Consider the following 18,034-nt stretch of genomic DNA (forward strand, 5'->3'; position numbering starts at 1 on the left):
AATGACACAATGCAGAAGAGCAATGAGAAGAGCAACATGAAGTTTTACAAATTTATCTGTCAATCATTTTGAAATGCTAGTTGGAAGTATTTCCTGGATGTGGAGACAGGACCTCCTTTGTAGTTGGAATTCAGATTAGTAAGTAATATAAAGTGATTTCAGAAGTCTACACCCTGAGGTTGGTCTGGACACTCTTAAGGTGTATGTAGTGCTGATGGGTGTAATTCAATAACAAGACTTAAAATAATGCATGCATCAGAAGGCAACCATGGTTAGGTTAGGGCTCAGGTGGTTGTGTGCCTCAGGAGAGTGCAGAGAGTAGGCAACAAAAGCCACCCTAAGTCCCAAGGTAAACAAATACAATGAAGGCATAAGGTCTCTCCTCTTGTTGGTTGCATGAAAGCAAGGAAAAAATACCAAATCACTGCTGAGCCTCCTGACACCCCCAAAATAGAACCAAACAAAAAAATGCACCATGCTGGGTGACCAAAAAAAGTCCTTGGAAAAAGATCCTAAGGCATCAGGGTGAAAGCTGTTCCCCAAGGGCATTTGCATATGTCTTTGGGGCAGGTCTTTGGGGTAGGCTTTGACTACAGCTGTTCTCATTTCTGATTGTGAGAACAGAATGTTGGAAATAGTCACTATTATGTGATATCAACTCATATTGATTGAGGAATCACTATGTCCCAGACACTGTTCTAAATTCTTAACATATAGTAATTTATGTAATCCTCTTGGAAGGGATGGGAGAAATTGCCATTATTATCCCCTCTCTAAAACTAAGGACACTGAGGTACAAAAAGTTAAGGATCAAGATTCCTCCTCTAGAAACTGGCTCTTAATTCTATGATCTATTTCCATAAAAGTATAAATCTTAGATGTTAGAGATACACTCTGGGCTGGATCTAAGGTTTTGTTCTGACAAGTTCCAAGGTGATGCCCATTCTACTGATCCTCAGACTAGAGTTAGAAGATTAAGGCACTAACAGACACCAAATAATGTCCAAACTCTTTGTTCAGGTCTTTTCTGAAGCCATGACTTGTGGGAAATGAGCCTGGGCTAGATTCCAAGGATCCTTCTAGGTCAAGATTTATCTTTGCATCTTATTTTATACCGGAATAATTCACTGTTTAGCAGAATTATACCTTTGAGAAATGGTCTTTGGGGCAGGCAAATAGAAGGAGGGCCTCCTGAGATTCCCATTTGGCTGTTGTACTACTAGAAGTTCTGAAGGACTTAATTCAAAACGAAAGCCTTAGGGTTTGGAACAATTAGCTTACCATCTGGCTTTGTGATCTTCGATATATGATTAAACATTTCAGAGAGGCCAGAGCCACTGAAACTCTGAGGCCATATTTAAGCTTTTACTTTGACAGATGCCAAGTATCCCAAGAGACATCTGTCTTTGGGAAAGAAATTTGATTACACGACTAGATTTTGGATTAAGAACTCGTAGAAAGATTCCCTGAAAATCTTTGGTAGATAGCTGCAGTCTGTTCAAAAGAGGACCATGCCTCCCTAAACCATGATTGAAACTCATGCCTTCCAATTAGGCAAATTATCCTACTGCCATCCCTGTTTGCTTGGTTATTAAACCAGGGAGAGCCAGGCAGTAGGACCACAAGTTTGAGGCCAACCTGGGCAACTTAGTGAGACCTTTCAAAAGAAGTGCTGTGGGTATAGCTCTGGGGTAGATCACTTGCTTAGTATGTGAAAGGCACTGGATTCCATCCCCAGTACTACAAAACACAAACAGAGGAGGACTTCATAACATGTTGTTTTAGATGAAGAGGAGACGAGAAGATAAGAAATGTAGGATATTGGTTCCAACAGGTGTCAAAATGTTGGCTTTGAGACCTTAGTTTTCTTACAAGTGTCATGGTCCATGGGATGCAGCAGACTCCAGGTTTCCTTGCAAGGGTGGGGATATGACTCGGGTTGCTCCCTCACAGCATCATCTTCCTCTGACTAAAGAGGATGGACCCAGGAAAGCAAGGACGTAGTGTAGGCCAAGGAGTGCATTGGATGTCTGTCTAGAACTTCCATGGGAACTGTTGTAAAGAAGAATGATCCCTTCTGACAGACTCAAAGCTGATAGGATTTAAGTCTAGATGGAGCTTCCAGACATCACCAGGTGGAGAAAATTTGTTCATTATGGTATGAATCTGGAATATCCCTCCAAACCTCGTGTGTTGGAAGCATGATCCCCAATGCAGCAAGGTTCAGAGGTGGGGCTTTTAGGCAGTGATTAGATCATAAGGGCTCTGACTTCATCAGCGGGTTAGTCCATGTGATAGATGAATCCATTCATAGCTGGATGGACTATGGGGAGGTGTGAGCTAGATAGAGGATGTAAGTCTCTGAATCTGCCTCCTAAAAGAGTTGATCTTCTCACTGGCCCCTTGCTAGCTTCCTCCCTTCTTCTCTGTGTCTGTCTCTGTGTCTCTCTTTCTGTCCTTTGTGGCTGTCATGAGCTAAGCAGCTTTCATCCACCATGTCTGTCCTCCATAATGCAATGGAGTTGGCTGACCATGGGCTAAGACTTCTGAAACCAGGAGACAAAATAAATTTTTCCTCCTCTAAGGTGTTCTCATCAGGTAATTTGGTCACATTGATGAAAAGGTGACCAGCACCATGTTTGATACTGAATTTAGTTTAAAGACAAGAAAGAAGACAGAAACTGGGGGCTAATGGGAAGATCTGAGGCTCTGGGTTAGTCTGGGTCTAGCTAATAAAAGACCTGGCTGGGTTTTTCCTTTCTATCACAAATAGATTCTCCATTTTTTTTTCTTTTTGTATCTATTGTTTGGTATCAAAAGCTCTCTGACTTAGCATCCTAATGACAAGAACCAGAATGTATGGTTGAGGAATTTGTGTTTAATTTAGAATGTAGTTACAAGTTTCCTGGACTGAAGGTGTAGAGCAGGGTATGGAGGAGGTGACAGGCTGTGAAATGAATTTGCTGGAAGTCAACTGCAATTTACTTCAATAAAAGAGAAAGACAGATCAGTGTGTAGATGAATAATAAGAGTGTTAAATGGGTAAGTTAAAAAAAAAGTCTCTCTGGACTCTTATTAGGCATCCATTAAAATAAGTAGAGAACTTCAAGTAACTTTTATAACTTGATCATGTGGATGGGTGGAAGCTGTAGAGAGGGGAAGTAGTCCATACAAGTAGATGTTTCGGATTTTAATACATTTCCATAAAATAATTTTTAATTGCATGGGTTTCAGAGTAGAGAGCTGATCACATTGAACACAGATCCAGAAAAGCAACTGTGCTTTCCAAATATCTAATCTACAAAACATTGCAACAGATGCAGGAGGTTGGAGGCCTTGACAATTCTATTTAGCAAGCAGTAAAGGGAGAAATAAGGAAGGAGAGACACATTTTCCCCCGCTCTTGCAGATTTAGTGTCCAGAATACTTCCTGACTCATTGTAGCCCATATGCCTCTACCCACTTTATGTTTTAAGCCCAAATATTTTATTCTCAAATTGAAGGTAGTCAAACCAAGTGGTTTTCTAGTTCCAGAATGAAATGTTCTACCGCAGCCAGAAACCATTTAAAAAATCACCTACTACTTTCCCCTGAGCCTCATAAGCAAACAGATGTGCCATAACGAGGAACCACACGTATCTTATCACCGTCTGTGGCATATGAACACATAGTTACCCCAGTAGAAGGGAAAAAACACTGGTATGCTGGGAAAAATAGGACTTTAAGAGAGTTAATTATTTAAAATCTGTATGTAATCTGGGGAGGGGAGAAAATAAATGAAAGATGAAATGTAATTGAAATGTCTCTAAATCAAAATGATGTTCTCATAATACCACTCTTAGCCTGTATTTTACAGATACATTTCCTCTAATTTGTTCTGGAAGCGGGGTTTTGTTTCTGCATTGATGGGTCTCAGACAATGACGAGAATCCCTATGACTATTCATTACTTGTTACGGCTAAATCTCTGGTGAGGTGTGAATATTTATGAAGGCTGCCTCTTTTTCATTGGCTTGGATCCTGGTAGCCTTATTAAGAATAAGGTTTACACTAGATTTGCACTCTTGGTGAGCAGGGTAGCATTGCAAATACAGGGTAGAGTTGGAGTGTTTTCAACATCAGCAACACCTGGGAGTATTAAAATTTGGAAGAGTCAGTGTAGCCCCCAGGCTGCATTCTGGTAACGTATGCAAGTTTTGAGATCCTGCCATTTCTTGCTCAGAGTTAATGATTTAAATTTTAAATGCAAGAACTCTCTAAAAAAGAGTGGAGGGGAAAGGTAGATCAACATGGAGAAAGAGGCAGATTTACTCTCAAAGGATCTATCACTGAGTAACAAATGTACATGTCTGAGAAACTTGTCATTTTTAAAGCATTGGGTAGAGAAGGTATTCCTTAAGAAAAAGACACCAGAATAAATGAATGCACTAATTTAAAAATAAGCAAATGCATATATTAGTGTGTTCAGAAGAGAGAGGGTGTGACGGTTTACAGATTATTTTGTTCTGTAATGTGCATTAATTGCTCACAGTTTGTTGAATACACTTAGTACATCCAAAATATAGACCATGAGTCGTTACTCATGGCAAATTTACAGCATGAATCAAAGAAAGAACATTGGAAAGGAAAAATTTGAAGACATATTAAAGGGGAATATGTGTGGCTATTTGATATAAGTAAAAAAAATGGTCATATTGAACAATACTTGAAAGTGTAGACAAAAAATGTCAAGTATCTAGTACATTGAATTATTTAACCATCATCCCAAACTTTACATATAAATCCAGAACATTCTATGTTAGTGGTATGCTGCCCAGGGTATCCTCATGGCAGTGTGGTCTGCCCAAATTCCATAGCACCATATGTCCAGAACTTGGTTTAATGCTACATAGTGACCGTCTTGAAACTCTTAATGATTTTATTTTTGAATTTTATTTTTATAAGTGAAATCCAGCTGGTCAATGGAGCATGTGCTTGAATAGAGAATGTAAGAGCAATTTCTAACTCTGATATCCCTGTTGTGCCCTTTATAGGTGGTGTTCTCAAAGCCTCATGGATATTGATTTCGCTTGTTTGCCACTGCTGTGACCAGAAGACCTAAGAAGAATAATTTTAGAGAAGAAAAAGTTTATTTTGGGGCTCAGAGTTTCAGAAGTCTCAGTCCATAGATGTCTGACTACATAGCTTTGGCCCAAGATGAGGCAGAACATCATGGCAGACATATATGAAAGAATAAAGTGGCCCAGGATGTGGCCACCAGGAAATGGAGAGAGAGAGAGAGAGCTCCCCTCAACAAGGACAAATTAAGTTCCCCAAAGGCATGCTCCCAATGACCTACCTCCTCTGGCCACACCCTACCTGCCTATAGTTACCACCCAGGTAATCCATTCAGCTGGATTAAGTTACAGCTGATTAAGTTACAGCTCTCATAATACTTATTTCACCTCTGAACTTCCTTGCATTTTCTCACCCATGAGCTTCTGGAGGACACCTCATATCTAAGCTATAACAAATACAGAACTTTGGTGCGTTGCGCAGTAGTGTGTGCAAGTCTGGCAAGACCTCAACTGAGCTCTTGTAGTTGGTTTTGTCTACAACTGGACAAGCATAGGGCTGAAGGAAATGGCTTTGTATTTGAATTGGCGTTATACATGATAGAGATCAATGGTAAAAATCATGCTAATTTAACATTTAATTTTTCTTAGTACAATTTAAAAGCACAAATTAAAAAAATCACAATAGTTCAGGAAAGAAAGAGAAACCATGAACAAAAGGAAAAAACTATACATACAACATTTGTTTTTGCCTGATATTTGAAGAAATTTCACACCAAACACCACAAATATAGTCAGTCATTAGCTATGTATAAAATATGTTGGTTCTCAAAGGGGAAGGGATCTTTCCACTTAAATCATTGAAGTAATATTATCTTATTCTTCCACCTACCTTTTATTGTGTGTGTTTTACCCCCTCAGGATCCTGAGAATGTCAAAGCCAAAAAATAGCAGCAAAGAAATTTGCCCAGAGGTCGCAATAGGAAAATGCTAATAGTGCTTAAAGTTTCAAGAAAAGAACTGATCTTTGTTTAAGAAGTTGGAATGACTTTTCTATTCAAGTGACTCCTAGTTTTAGGATAGCTCTGTTTTAGGATAGCCCTAGTTTTAGGATAGCTCTGTTTTGAGTTTTAATGATCAGTTAGCATCTCACTTCTGATGCCTATCATAGTTGCATACTCGAATTGAGAGTTTCTCTTCATTTGGAAGTCATAGTACAATTACTACATTTGGGCTTTACAGTTTACAAACATCTCAATCTGGCTTAAGGTTTTTGCCTGCATTCGTCACATAGCCTAAGTATCACCTATTAATTGGAATAAACCTATAGTTACTTGTTTACTCATCTAAAATCGTTAGCTGGAATGAGTCTCCTTTGTCAACTAGGTTATTTGAGCCCATGTCCAAGTCATTCCCAGCCTTGTCCCTGTAACTGAGATAGTGACCCTAAAATTTTGAGGAAGCTTAAGAATCACCTAAAGCTTCTTTTAATCTCGTCATTAAAACAGTTTATAGTTTCAGTATTATCAAGGCAGTAATGGAAGATACCATTTGACGGCAAAATGTATATTGGTGATCTGTTACTTTGAACAATGGAATCAAGAAAAAAAATAGTCCCAATTTTCGGACTTTAAACTATTTTGATTGTCTGATTACATTCTGGATTATATTCTGCAGCAACTGGACTTGGTTAGAAGAGAAAATACTGGAGTGAAGTGACTTACACACTATTTATGGACCCTGATAGAAGATATGTAAACAAACGTTTAGAATAGTAAATGGCAAAGTTTGACTCCTAAAACTATAATGGCTTCAAGAAATGTTTCATCAAAGTAAGTGCTTTGAATTTTTCTTCCTAGCTTAATGACCCTGGTTGGGCATGAGGTGGGGGGTGGATAAGAGGAGGGAATGTATTTATTCTGGTGTAGTCAATGAAAATAGCTGCTAAATTAGTACTTTCCCACCAGTTTAACTAGATTGCTAAATGAAGGGGTAGGGAAGGAAGGAACAGGTATCACATACTACAAGACTAAGTTTTGGTCTTGGATTGATTAAGAAGTGTCCTTATTAGTTTCTTAGAGCTGCTGTAACAAATCAGCATGAGTTGAATGGTCTGAAAAACAGACCCTTATCCTCTCACAGTTTGAAATTCCAGATGTCCAAAATCAAGGTATCAGCAGGTTGGTTCTTTCTTGGAAACTTAGAGGAAGAACCTTACCTCTCTTGTAACTTTTGGTGAGTTCTGGAAATCCTAGTGTCATGGCTTATAGCTGCCCAGTTTCAGTCTCTGCCTCTGTGGTCCCATGGCCATGTTTCTTCCCTGTGTTTCTGTCTCTGTTTTCACATAATGTTCTTCTTTTCTTGTATGCTTGAGTTCAAATCCCCAATCATTTATAAGGACACCAGTCACTGAATTAGGAACCCCAAAGTCCAGTGAGATTTCATCTTAACTAATATTTTTGTAAAGACCCTATTTCCAAATAAAGTCACATTCACAGATCCCTGGAGTTAGAATGTCAACTTGTATTTAAAAAAAAAAATTAGTTGTTGATAGACCTTAATTTATTTATACACAGTGCTGAGAATTAAACCCAGTGCCTCACACATGCAAGGCATGTGTGCTGCTGCTGAGCCCCAGCCCCAGCCCTCAACTTATCTTTGGTAGAGACAATTCATTCCACAAGTGCTTCCCAAGCTCAGACTCGCACTGGAATGCCAACAAGCACCTTTGAAAAGAATCCTGATACCTCAGCTGTGCCCCTTAGAAATTCCTAACAAATATGAGTGGGAGGGTGTCTCAATTTGGAATGTCCTGCAAGTAATTTGAATGTTTGATAAAATCTCAGAGACACTAAAGGACTCTAGTTTTCCGTTTCTTAAAAAGATATTTTAGCATCACAAAGTCTGTCTTCCACTAGGAAAACCCACCTTTTCATTATTTTGACACTTAAAAAACTAAAAAAAGACCAACAAAAGTGAGGAATGTAAATGAATGACAGATAACAAAAGGAATTTTAGAAAGCTAATCACTTGAGGTATGCTCACTCACTGGGCATTTTAATATACACTGTATGCTGGCTATGGAGAGGTTCAGAGGTGGCCCTTAGAAACTTCCAGATCAGTTGCTTTTCCTCCTAACTGTGGAGGAAGCAACAGACTGATTGTGCTTTGGTGAGGTAAAGTTAGGTGGACCTTACTCTTTCCCCAGGATGTTCCTCAGTTATTAGCCAGTAATGCAAGTGGATCTTATTATCTGTACAGATCAAGTGGCCAAGAAGCTCCAAAATTATGACAGAATTGATCACTCTGTGCTGTTTATTCCCAGTGCTACTCATATTAAGACTGTATTTAGTTACTAAAGAAAAAAACATTTTGAAGGAAGTAAATTGGTTGAAATGTAAACTCTTCCTTTTGACTCCTTTTCCAGAGCCCAAAATACAGATGCCTATAAATATTTTCACAATATTATTTGTGGTACAACCTCATACATAGGATCCTGAGGATCTGAAGGGAGCAGTGAAATCAGCATGAACACCTTCTCTTTGCTTGCTTTCTTAGTCTTGATCCCCTGCTTTCTGTCTCACACAGTATTTGACCTATGCTTAGGTTGTACCCCTGTGGTGGACTGAATGTCTTTGTTTTTCCTAAACTGGTTTGTTGAAATCTTAACTCCTAGTGTGATGGTATCATTAGACAATCTGGCAACCGGGAGGTGAATAGTTCATGAGGGTTGCTACAGTTTGGGTCCTCAGTGTCCCCCAGAGGCCCATGGGTTAGAGACTTGGTCTCCAGCTTGACCCTATTGAGAGGGAGTGAACCTTTAAGAGATGGGGCCTGTGGGGAAGTTTCTGGTCACCTGAGACAGGTCTTCAAAGGCGACTGTGGGAACTTAGCCTTCCCTGCCCCCTCATGTTGGCCATTTGCTCTGCCACACATTCCCTTGATGGCATATTGTCTTACCCCAGGTCCCACAGCAATGAAATCAGTCATTGGACTGAATCCTACCCACTGTAACCAAAATAAACCTTTTCTCTTTTTAAGCTAGTTATCTCAGCTATGTGTTGCTGTAACAGGTAGCTGATTGACACTCATGAGTGAGTGCCCATGTAGGAAATGACCAGAAAGCTTGTTCCTTTTCTTTCTGCCTTCTTCCATAGAAGGATGCAATATGATAGTCATGTACACACCAAGACGAGGGACTTCACCCTCCTCTAACATGTTGACATCTGATCTTGGGCTTCAGCCTCCTGAGCTGCATGGATGAATGTTATCAGGATCAGCCACCTTGATGTGGAAGTTGGTTATGCTTGAGCTAAGACAATCATTATTTTCTTTCAGCCCCATTACTTAAATCTTTATACTTCAACTAAGATATTTTCTAAGCTAATAATAGCCACAATATAAAGAGCCAGTACTTGTTTTTATTCTCAAACTACCCTGAGAAGAACTTTCTTTCACCTTAAGTTTAAAAAAAATAAAAAGCTCTTTGTTTTATCTTACCAACTCATATTTACTTTGATGTATAAAAATCTCCAGTTACAATAGAGCAGAAGCCCAATCTTAAGAGCAATACATTTACTACTGTCAAACAATTAGCAACATAATGAAATATGAGCAGAATTCAAAACGAACACATATAGGGATTTTTTCCCCTTCATTTTAACACATGAAAAATATCTTCAATCTTTATTGCAAAAAAAAAAGGTCGTTAGACTTGGATAAATCATTTCAGGTTGATGAATAAAACAGATACATATTGAAGCCCATGTTAAAAAATCTACCAAATGTATTATTGTCATTTCATGTAAAAGCTCATATTTTCACTGAAGTGATATATGCATATATAATATATATACATGAATAATTAATCTTTTTAAAAATATAGTATTTAAAGGGAAAGATAGTTATTATTCCCATTAACATTAGGGTTAAAAAAAGAAAATAAATGAGAATTCTATTAGAAACTTATGTTGCCTGGGTATAGTTGAGCATTAGATTGAAAATATTCAATTAATATTCTGTAGTGTGCTGTGTGACAGATTTTTGTACAGGAGAGCTAAGAACAATTGGCCTCATTTCTTTCTAAGGCTACAACAAACTCACTCCTACCAAAGTATAGTTGGTAACTACATTCCTGTACCCCTTCTTTACCAACTTTCTTAATCTTGTCAAGTCTGTTGCCATTTAAGAACTCCATGGAATCATCTTTATAGAACTAACTGGGAGGAGCCAGTGTGTTCTTGTGAAAGAGAAAAGAGAGCAACACTCTTCAGGGTCAGTTGGTTCCTGTCCCAGCTCCTCCACCAATGAACTGGGGAAAGTTCCCTAATCTTTCTGTGCCTTAGTATCTTTGTCTTCATAGAAAATTAAAATTCACTGAGAGTTCAGTCTGGAATAGCCATTGTCACTGTAATAGAAATAATTTCATATTGAATTCTATGGTTTCATGACTAAGCAATTCCAATATTGTTCTAACTTCTATTAATTCAAACCACTAAGGTTTGGGATGTGTCAGGTGGCTTATCTATTAATATAAAAGGTCTGGATAGTGGCCTGGCTTGTCACATTTCGGTCTGTAGACCAGCAGCACAGGGAGCATCTGGGAGCTTGGTAGAAATGCAGAGTACCTGGTGCCGCTCTAGGCCCAGTGCATCAGAATATGCATCTTACCCAGATCCCCAGGTGATTTATGGGTGGATTAATGTTGGAAAACTGCTGCACTACATGGTTGACAAAATTCATGTGAACTCACAGGGATGTATTCACATCCCTGTGCAAAGAGCAGGGAGCCTCCCATCAGATCTCTAGATCACAGTTTGCAAAATCTTGGAAGAGTGAGCTACCCATACATGAATTCACCTTTTGTGCCTCAGCTCCTTCATCTGAAAAAAAATGGGATTGTTGTAAGGATTGCCAAGCATGGCAGATCAGCAGTTTATATACTACCGCGCACAGTGGAAACTCACTGGATCACTAACCATTTACTGCAAACCCATTAAGTAGAGGTGAGACTCATGCTGGAAGCTCTGAATGCAGCACTAGATAAAAGAGAGTCCCTACTTTCATGAGACTTACAGTCCAGCAAAGGAAGTTGGCAATAAAATAGCAGACATGTAAACAATAACAAAAAAGTTTCACTTATTGATATGCTCTGTGATGTCTAGAGAATAGCAGGGCTACTACAGACTGGAGAGGCAGCACGTGCTTTCAGAGAAGAAAACAAATGAATGAATATCAGAACCAGCTATTATTGAAGTAGTTTCTGGAGCAAAGTTCCAGGCACAGGGCTGAGCATTTATATGCATTCATTTTTTTTTTTTTTTTTTTTTTTTTTTTTTAGCATCCACCATTACCCCAGAAAAGTGGATGACTTGCTTGGACAATCAGATATTTAAAGCAGAAGTATCATGGAAAGATTTTTTTTTTTTTGGATACTGAGGGATTTGAACTCATGGTGTTTTAACACTAAGCCACATTCCCAGCCCTTTTTATTTATATTTTGAGACAGGGTCTTGTTAAGATGCTTAGGGCATCTCTAAATTGCTGAGGCTGGCTTTGAACCTTTGATCCTCCTGCCTCAGTCTCTGGAGTTTCTGGGATTACAGGCGTGCCCTGCCATAAAAAGATGTTTGTTGGTATTATACACATGTTGTAACAACCTTACTCCAATTAGGATGTTGAAAAATTATTATTACTCTTTAGTCCAACTTACAAAAAAACCCACAAAACTCTTGGAACTACTGAACCCAGAATTGAAGGAAAAAAATGACTATTCTGTACATCCCACAACATAATCTTAGAATCCAGATAAGAACTAGAACTTGGAGATAGTAACATGGCCTTGTTCATAGAATTTCTTTCCACACATAGAAATGAAAAACTCCATGTCCCTTTAAAAAAATACATACGTTTAACTATGTAGCTTGGCTATATTCCAATTTACACTTTGCCTAAGAATTTCGGTCTCTGGGCTTAGTATATATTTTTCTTAATTTCCCTTTGCTATGCAATAAACAAGCATAAATAACTGTTATGTGGTATCAGTGGCATGAAATAGCTTCTTTATTCCAACACAGATGGGGTATCTTAATAATGGGAAGATGATCTCACACTTTAAAGTGCTTTGATATAAAAGGTGCCATATAAAAAGGAAGTTATTATTCTTAGTTATAATGCCCTAAAAAAAGGATTTGCCATCTAAATGGCTGCTGAAACTTAATGGCAGAATTGCTTATAATGCTACAATCAGTTGAGGCCAAATTCAATAAAAACTCCATCCGGCATTCACACTGAGAAGACCCACATGTGCCTTTAATTTTTTTTTTTTAATTTCCTGGGCTTCCGGCCCAGAAATTGAATGGAAATTTTATTTAAACCTGCTCTTGTGTATCAACTTTTGGTAAATATCAGGTTTTCAGTTGACTTACATTTTGCTTTACATTTTGGGCAAAGAGAGAACACAGAATGTTGCATCACCTTCTCCATTCCTACATTTATACATCTTTTACCTGTTACAACTAGGAAATTGCAGCATATGCTAAATGTTCATCATCGCTTTTACAAATTTTAGGATACCTCCTCCTCCTTCTGCTACAACCACAGGATCTGAAATTCCATTAAATCCTTTTTCAGTACTAATCAGCTTTCCCCAGCACAGGCAATGTAATCTGAGTTTGGAAATGACTGATTATTTGGAGAGGGCTGTGAGGGGTTAGGGTTTAGATTTCTCTCTAATTTAAGGGAGCTTCTTTCCTGTCTTTCTCACTGTCATTTTGCTGCCCCTGGCCAGTTCTCCCTCCTTGATAAAGATGCTCTTTCCCTACCCATTAGACAGAACATATATGTGTATATTAGAAGGAAATGCATTATGAGGCATCGATTTGAAAATATTAAAAGAGGTAACGCCTGTGATGGATGTAGTCATAGCAGTAATTGCACCTGCTAGGTGCAAAGCATGAGCATAATTTGCATGTAAAGTTCTCTCAGCTCCTTCCAGAACACACCAGTTCTATCCAATAAAACATTTTGTCACACTCAGGGGGTTTGCCAACATGTTCCCAGATTGCAAGCAAAAAGATTATTTACAGTAACCAATAACAACTGAAAGGACCATAAACCACCTTTCTTTACCTCCTCTATTTTCCCTCCCCAACTCCCACCCTTTGGCTAAGCAGAGAGACCTTAAGGAGTCCAAATTTACTGCAATTTAATTCTGATGGGAAAAACACATAATTTTTATTTATAGCATTGTGCTGTATCTATCCCTGATCCCCCCACCACTTTAAAACATAAATAACTCTAGCTTTTCTTTCTTCTTTTTTTTTTCAATCTAGCCATTAGTCTTACAGGGATGAGCAATTATTTGATCAGTGATAGACCAAAAGTGGCCAATATCAGAGGAAGTTCCCAAGTGTATTCCAGAACTCTGGTGTATATTCAAGGGGTAAGACAGCATCTTTATTGAAATAGTTCTGGAATAGGGGAACTCACCTGCTCATTGAAGCAATTTCTTTGTGCCAAGGGAAAGGCTGAAGCTGCATGCTGGTTTCACTGTAGAGAGCAGTGCCCTGCATCTTAGAGCTGGGTACCACCTCCTGTCTTCTAAACTCCCTGAAATATTCCCATAAGTTCAAATTCTATTCTGAATTGCAGGAGATCAGACACTTATTTCTTGGGGAAATGGACAAGAATAAGAAGGTGCAATCCAAACAGCCATTTCCCAGGAAACCTCCTTTCAGATATGGTTCACCAAGGTGGGGGCCCTTGAGATGCAGCTTTGTTCTGCCTGTAGGACTTGGGGGTGGGGAGTGCAGGGACAAGGCTGTAAACTCAAACAGGGAAGTCTAGCGACTAGGTTTTTTTGTTTTTATTTTTTAGTTGTAGTTGGACACAATACCTTTATTTCACTTATTTATTTTTATGTGGTTCTGAGGATAGAACCCAGGGTCTCGCAGGTGGGAGGCGAGTGCTCTACCGCTGAGCCACAACCTCAATCCTAGCAACTAGGTTTTTAAGAAGGAAAATTAACTGGTGATACAGTTTAAAATTAATAAGAAATAACTATAAAATGGAAAGTCTCATTCACAAGGGTTATTGTTAACAGGACTCTGGAACATCTTTCTAAAAATTATGAAAGCATCCATATGTACATGTGTTATGAGTAGGCACAAAACTATAATACTTTTGCTATATCAACTTTTTTCTCTTAATACCTCTGGAAGGTCATTTGTGTCCATGCCAGTAGATGTCCTAGCTCTGCCCTCTCTGTAGGAGCTGTGCTACATTCCTCTGTGATTAGCCAGTTCTTTAAAGATAGACAGATGGGTTGTTTACAACTTTTGCATATAAGATGCATGGTTTGCACAGGTATGGGGGAGCCATGCCCAGCAGTTCAACTCAAATATTTGAGGCTTCTGCAAGCTGTGTTCATCTCCAACTGACCATTACCTGTATGTATTTAGGAAAATAGAGTAAGATCTGTTTCATAGGGAACTTTGGATATTCTTATAACTGAGTCACTGAAACCTTAAGCAAATTAATTTCCTCATCACCAAATCAGGCAAAAATAATAGATGCGCGGTTTTTCTGAAGACCATAGGAACCAATTCGTTTATAGCACAGTCCACTACCTGTCTATAGCTAATCCTTAACAATTATCTGCTTTACTAAGGAAATTGGAAATTTCTGCGCACTTGTGTGAGCGCAGCTGCAGCAGGTTTTCTTAGAAGTGGAATTGCTGCCTTTAACCCCGTGCGCCCCGGACCCCAGCTGTGCGGCACTAGGCCACCCAGTGGTGACACGCTGACCGCCGCCCATCCCGCGCCACCGCCAGGGCCTTGCGGAGGCTGGACGCACGTGGGTGCACGCGGCCCAGAACAGGGTGGCTGGAGGCGCTGGGGGCGCGGCGGGAGCGAGGCGGGAGCCCCCGTTGGCTGCTCCGCCGCGCTGCCCGCCCCTTTCTCCCACCCGTCTCTCCTCCCTCCCGTGCTCGCGCCGAGCCAAAGCGGTGGAGGCGCAGGCAGCGCTTTCGTGGCGCCGGCAGCAGCCACAGCAGCCTGGCGCGCGACGACGGCGACAGCGGCGGACGGGCGGGCGCCGGGTTCGGCTGCAAACAGCACGGACGGGGGCTCTGCGGCGGAGGCTCGCGCGGACGCGCACGGCGGCCCCCAGGGCCCGGACGATCGGCGGCGGCGGCTGGCGGGCCGGCGGGGCGGGAGCCTGGCAAGCCGCGGGGACTAGGTAGGTCGGGGATGTCCAGCTGCTTGTGTGGCCCCGGGCGCAGGATGAGCCACCTGCCTGGGAAACTTTATGCACTGGCTTTATGGCTCCTCATCCCCAAAGTTTGTTTGCGGAGAAGTGCACCTGACGTGTCCAGAATGAAAGGTGCTTCTCCCAGCCAGTTTGCTGTGGAGTAAATTATTTTCCCCACCTCTAGGGCGAGGGTTGTTTTCGGGATGCTAGTCTCCGCTTCCCCAGCTGGGGTTTGGGGAAATGCGAGGTAGGTCCCTCTGGCTTGCCCTTAGCTGCAGGGGATTTTCCCGGATTGCAGTCAAAGTTGAAAAATAAAAAGTTGTGCCCCCCAGGGCTGCAGAGGAAGAATCCTAGGTGCGTGGTTCAGGGGGCAAGAGCTGGATGCTGATGTGCCCAAAACTCTCCTCTTGACTCCTAGGTCTAAGGGAACCAGGGTGCAGGGTTTTTCGGTTAACTGTCAAGTTTTCCGGGTTGCATTTTCTTTCCAGTAACAAATCTACAGTCTTATATGAAATCCCCTACCGTGTTTATTTCGCGGATTTTCTCTGATGGGGTGTAGTGCATGTTTCTGGAGCTTGGACCCCGGTCTTGGCTGCTTCTATGTTCTCTGAGGAGCCCTGTAAAGCTAACCAAGCAGAAAATACCAGAAACACAAAACCAGGAAGTGCTAACCAGGCACCCCTAGTCACAGCACCATCAGGAAATTTTTGGTTGCAGAAAATGCACGAAAGGCTTCTGGGCTCTGATTCTGCAAAGCTCCGCACGGCTCGCTAATCCGCATGTCCTTTCTTGTATTGTTATTTCCTTACTGATTTACAGCAAGGAGATGCGCTCAGAGGAAAGATTTAATGACAAACAGTGCCCGCTATGGTGAGGATATCAAACCTCCCGTAAGAACCAAAGGGAAGGGAACAGATAGAGCTCTGGGAAAGGGTTCGCAGGTCTGTTAACTTCAATGGGCAAGATGTGGGGAAACAGAGCTAGAGAAAGCAATAGATTGGGAGATTTGAGATGTGCAGGAGGGAGGTCAGAAACCGCAGCTCATGCCGTGAGTGTGTAAATCCAGAAATAATTTTAAAATAATTAAGCAAGAATAACTTTAAAAAAGTAAGACTGTACTTGCTGTGATTTCTGTCTACCCCCACAGAGATGAATATTACACTAACTGAAAAAGAATCCTGATCTGTAAATAGATTAAAAACTGGAATTAATCAGAACAATGAGTCATAACCTCCAAAGATTGAAAGGAGAAGTAATTGCCTTTGAAAGAGCTATTATGTCTCAATATTGAAGTCAACTGTGTTAGTTTTGCTTTGCTAGCTGTGTTTACTAACGGAAACCCACTTTGGCTGCAGTAACCTAGCATCTTGGTTGGTGGTCTTAACCCTTTGTGGGCCATGGTAATTTGGAAGAAGTTGTCTGGAGATGGAGACGGTTAGTATTCACATCCATTCGTGCAACATTGTAAGATGCCTAATATGTGCAAGCCACTGATTACAATGGGACAGCTTCATAAAAGACAACTCAAAGGGCTCAGAGGTGCTAAATGAAAAGATGATTGATGCAAATAATGTGTAGAATCAGAATTTTAGAATGCTTGAGAGTCAACATGTGCTTTGAAAACACCCAAGGGAATCAGTATCCTCCAAGGAAATATAGCAGACTGTGCATTCTTTTATTAGAACAAATGATAGGGCTGAATGTAAGCAAGTGACTCCTTAGACAGGAGGAATAACTGAGATACCTAGCTGCTTATTGATTTGCAGAGTAATAGATTCAGGAAGTGGCCACCTCTGATGGTGACATTTAGCCCCGTGTCCTCCTCACTGTCTGGATATCATTAATGTCAGCTGGGAGATATGGAGGCATAAAGTTCCATTCTCCAGAAGAACCCTAACTTTTGAGTATTGTTCACAGCACAACCAGGTAGCCCAAGTGTTTCTTAAAATGGCAGCACCACATTTAATAGGACTAAAATGCTGAGCAATTTCAATTGGAGCAAAGATTAGCTGTGGACAACAAGCTGTAGCCTTTCAGTTGTTGATTTATGTACGACTTTATCACTGTCACATTTCATATATGCCTAGTTATTACAAACTAATAGCCTCTTTGCTCTTCCATCAAAATATGCATCATTCTCTTTTATAAGTGCCTAATTCCTTCTCATTCATTCAGTGAACATCTTCTGTCTTTGTTTTTACTGCATAATTTAAATGTCCAACTTGAAGTTCTCATTAACTTCTAATATGTTTTGTGCTGAAAGAGTGTATGGATTTAATTGCTCCTTTCAGACTGCAGGGATCTATATATTATTGAACTTTGGCAATGCCACAAAATAGAGAATCTATGACTGGTTCAATGTTCTATGTTATCCAGTTCACCATTTAATACATTAGCAGTAAAATGTTAATTCTGTGCAGTGTAAGATGTTCAGATGGCAGGAGGATTTATCGCTGTTGTGTTTGTTTGCTTGCCATCTCTGATTTGAACATCACCAGCAGTCCAGCTTATCTTAGCCAGTGATTTTTTTTTCTCTTGAAAAACACGGTTCTCTAGGTGCTTGCCCATGATGTTGAATAAACATATGTGAGTACATGTAAGATTTTTTGTATGCATATATATATATATATGTATACAAATATATATATATATATATATATATATATATATATATATATATAGAGTCACTTTGTGCTGATGAACTGTTACTTCTTATGCTTGATGATAGTG

At 40.2% G+C, this 18,034-nt stretch overlaps 1 protein-coding gene across 1 annotated transcript in view; it reads left to right on the forward strand.

The window, feature by feature from the left end:
• The first annotated feature begins 15,178 nt into the window (after window positions 1-15,178).
• The window catches only part of Cntn3 (contactin 3), a 332,030-nt gene continuing 329,174 nt past the window's right edge, over window positions 15,179-18,034 (forward strand). Inside the window, exon 1 of the mRNA XM_046425549.2 lies at window positions 15,179-15,292. The gene's annotated coding sequence lies outside the window, so the exon portion shown is untranslated. The remainder of the gene's footprint in view (window positions 15,293-18,034) is intronic.

This window comes from Marmota monax, unplaced genomic scaffold, assembly GCF_021218885.2.
Source record: "Marmota monax isolate L192 unplaced genomic scaffold, Marmota_monax_Labrador192_F-V1.1 WCK01_AAM20220418_F8-fsc00028, whole genome shotgun sequence".
NCBI lineage: Eukaryota > Metazoa > Chordata > Mammalia > Rodentia > Sciuridae > Marmota > Marmota monax.